Source organism: Malaclemys terrapin, chromosome 5 (assembly GCF_027887155.1).
Source record: "Malaclemys terrapin pileata isolate rMalTer1 chromosome 5, rMalTer1.hap1, whole genome shotgun sequence".
In the NCBI taxonomy this organism is placed as follows: Eukaryota; Metazoa; Chordata; order Testudines; family Emydidae; genus Malaclemys; species Malaclemys terrapin.
The window spans coordinates 87623051-87627428 of record NC_071509.1 but is presented as its reverse complement, the minus strand read 5'-3'; positions in this window follow the sequence as shown (position 1 = coordinate 87627428).

Here is a 4378-nt window from a genome sequence, read left to right as displayed (position 1 = left end):
TGAAGAGCCAACATATGATATTATAATACACACACGCCACAGTATTTTTATTCTCGTTTCTACTGCTTCACAAAATCTCATGCATCACAACTCAGCTGTGCTCTTGCACTCCGAGGGGCCAAGAAGAGGGGAGTTTGCTAGAGTACAGTGGCAAAAATACAGTCACACAGTAGTAGTACTGGTCCCCATGTTGCCAACAGGGGTGTTAATGTGAATGTGCGGTGGATTTGACTCCCACTTGGAAAGATCACAGTGTTTAATGTTCATAGGCAGTTACAGCTGAGCTGAACAGGAACTGGCTTCCCACATTAACACTAAATGAACAGCATCCAGCACAGTTATCATATTATCTGTTTGAAAATGTGTCATACTTACATTTTAGTACAGTATTGTGCTTCTGGGAGATATTTTATTTATTGAGGCAATAGATCTAAACAGAGATGATATATCCAATTCTCTACAGGAGGCTCAGGCAACTCTCAGCCAGGTACTTGAAGGACATAGCGTGTGTGTGTTTTGAAGGGGAGGGAAGTGGGGCTGAGGAGCCACATACTGTACATGTCATGGATTGTCTCTTTCTCCACCACAAGGCACCGTTCAGTAGTTACGTTAAATATTTCAGATAAATAGTGTTCGAAGAGATTTCACTGAAAAAGAGTTTTCTTAATTATTAAAAAAACGAAAGCCCCTTTGGAATTTCCCTAACGATGCAATATCATGAAATGGAACAAGAGGCAGTTTGCTGAAAACCTTGGTGAACAGACACGGTGTAGTGACTCATCAAGCTCTTTACATGACCTTATGTCAGCCCCAGAAACATCAACTGAAGGCTTTGATGCAGGAAATATCAAAGGGGATCTGGACCCTGCTTATTCTGGGCCAGATGCTGTCCCCCTTACTTGTGCTGAGTAAGAAGTCAGTAGGATTCCTTGCAGCATAAATGACTGCTAAACATCTGGAAGAGTGGCAGAACCTGGCCTTCAATTCATAATGTACTGACAATTGGAATTCTTCACTAGAGAATATTTGGATTCTATACTGAGGTGGCCAGGTGTCCTGATTTCCCAGGAATACCCAGGTTAAACACAGGCATTTTGGTGGATGTACTTATGTATTGTTTGTATTGCAGTAGTGTCTACAAGCCCCAATCAGGAATCAAGGCCCCACTGTTTGTATGTACAGTGTCCAGTGCAATCAATGAAAAGACAGCTTTTGCCTCCAGAAGAGTTCACAGTGTAAGTACATGATGAAAGAACACAGGTGGATATAACAAACAAATAGGGAGAGCACAAAATAACTGATTAATGTAATAAGCAGCGGACACAATACACTTAAAACTGAGTTTTAAGATGAGAGTTGGAGGATGACTTTTTTTTTTTTAAATTCCCAATTTCAATATAACCACTTGACTTGAGGTTTCCTATCCAGCAACCACGAGCACTGAGATAAGCTTGGAATCCAGCTATCCCTACTTTGGTTCCTATGGGGCACTTCCCCAGTGAATTCTCTTGCAGGTTGATGTAATGGAATCCCAGAACTGTGAAAGATCGCTCCAGACCCAAGGCAAGGACACTGAAATATCCTGGGTTGCTTCTGGGAAAAGGGGAGTTGAGATGGGTCAGTGAGTTCCTTAAGTTCCTTCCTGAGGCACAATCTCCTTCCCCAAACTCCTCTTGGGGTTCTCCTATCCTGGGTTGTGGCCAAATGTCACAATCTAGCCCTAAAATGACAGAGATTTTAGTTATAAGGACACAAGTTGGTTTAACAAGGAGTAATTGGATGACATTAAGAAAAAAATTAGGCTGCACATCAGGAAAAATCTTCCTGACATTAATATCCGTGGAATAGTCTCCCAGGGAAGTGGTGGAAATGCCATCATTTGGAACAATCAAAACCAAGACTGGTCAATGCATTAGTGCATGGTAAACAATCTTGCTCTAACTGGGAGATAGACTGGGTAACTGAACAAGTCTGTCTCATCTACAACTGCTAGGATGCAACAGAGAAAGTAGATAGAAACAGACCGCTCAGGAGGAATTATAGAGTGATGCTGACTAGAAACTGACAAAATATACAATTTTCAATTAATGGAATTTCACTCTCAGATTTTTGGTGTTTTTTTCATGTGATTTTGAATCTCTCAGTACTTTCTATAGTTTCTTCCTGCAAAATGCCAATTTTTACATAATCTCCCCATATTTTTGCATTTTATCAATGAAATATCTTTCTTTATGGACAGTCCAATTTTTTGCTTAAAAACAGGCCCATTTCTTGGCACAAGGGCCTATTGAACACCAAAGCATTGGTATAAAAACATTTTTTCCATTAGTTATTTTTCCCCTGCAAATGATCCAATTGTCACAGTCTTAATGGGCAAACATTTGAATGTTGAAAGATGCTATATGCATCCGAAGAAGTGGGCTGTAGCCCACGAAAGCTTATGCTCTAATAAATTTGTTAGTCTCTAAGGTGCCACAAGTACTCCTGTTCTTCTTTTTGCGGATAAAGACTAACACGGCTGCTACTCTGAAACCTGACATTTGAATGTTGAGTAGCTTTGGCTTTTGTCACAATTATTTTATCCTTCTCTAAAGGTGCCATCCACTGGAGGAGGTGCCTGGACAGCACATCAAGCAAAGAGGCATTTTTCTTTTTATTTACTGGGTGAACAAAAGCTGGGCCTGGCAGGTGGCAGTAACAACCATCCTCTAGAGGAGGGCAGTTTTAAACTCTGGGAAGGCTCCAGAGAAACCCCATTGGCAGTGGCTCTTCTGGAGATGTCCTGAATTAACCCGTTCTCCAGGTGCATTGGCCCCAGTTCTCCTCAAGCAAGGCAACTCATTTTGTGCACTGCAGCGGCTAACTCATGACCCTTTGTTTGAGCAGCAATTACAGCACTTTCTGGTACTTGGCACTGCTCCAGGTGGCCCACCACCTGGGTTGGCCAGCAGAAACCAGGCAGTGAAATCTGGCCAAGGCACACTTACGCCATGCATTAAGAGCTAAAAGAGTTTAGACTATGGCTACTTTAGTAGCCATATAGCTCTAGAGTAATTAGATGATGTTTCACTCACTGCTGTTAACAGCTCATGTGCATTTACTTCCTTAAGTGAGCTGGGTCCCTTGTTTCAGCATATTAAATAAACGATAAGTGAAATACAGCTCTTAGATTTTAGCAAGGTGGGTGTCAGAATCAGTAACCAGTCAATACAATGGAAATCTGAAAAAAACAGGTTCATTTCTGCCCAAATCTGTAGTAGAAAAAATAGGTTTTAGATGAGGGGTTTGATTCTGCTCATCCAGTGGCTCTGTTGCTCATTTCATTGTCACTCTGTAGGTCGGATGGCTGACAGAGATTGCTATAGAAATCCAACTCAAAATATTTTGAAAACTTTGTCTTCACTGCTGAGAAAACTAAGTGGTGACTCATGCCCTGGTCATTTCCAGACTCGAAGATTGCAATTTAATGGATTCTGAAACAGATATTCCAGAGACTGCAATTCGGGCAGGGTAGCAACCAAGAGATCACATCAACACCAAGGGTTTCCAACACATTTCCCCCATTTCTTTGATCATTGCATTGGCCACAAATTAAATCCCACTTCCTACTGAAGAGCTCACTCTCAACCACTAAGGCAAAGAAAACATTTAACAAGCTTGTTTTATTACCTCTGCTTGTTCTCCAGCTTCTAGCACGAAGTAGGCTTGCATGTAGTGATGCCTCCTACCACGAGCTCTGGAGGGAGGGAGTTAGAGGATGCAATGCACATCAGTTTTGTAGATCACGTCTTCTTATGGTAAATCATGGCACCACTGATTAATTTTCAGTATTTAAAACCAAGGCTAAAAATGTTTTGACAGCACATATTTATAATTATTTGAGAAGCAAATTGTATTGTTCTGTAGATTGCTCTGTGTTAAGTGGTAGTTTCAAGGGGTTGTACATATAGAGCTTTGTAGAAATTGTTTTTTTATAGTTTCGGCATCTAATATTAATGTTTATGTAAAACCATTTTTTATTTTTCACCCATTTAAATTTCTGTAGTTGTACAAAATTACTGGTTATAAGCATTTTTTTAATCAATTTAAGTCTTCACACTTGTGCGAAATTAAGGAGGGGTCAGACAATTATTTAATGACAGTAGACACAGACTCAAAAAGTTAATGTTTTATAACAGCTAAAACACAAATTGTCAACATCACAATTCAAAATAGACAAAGTAAATATCCTTAAATCAAACTCTAATAAATTCTCAAGCAGCATTTTTTCTTAATTTGCCTATCTGTATATTTTGATTATCATCAATGTAAATATTTTTTTCGTCAGTTTGTGTGTGTACAGTGGAATTAACATGTACCAACATTTACCCATAATCAT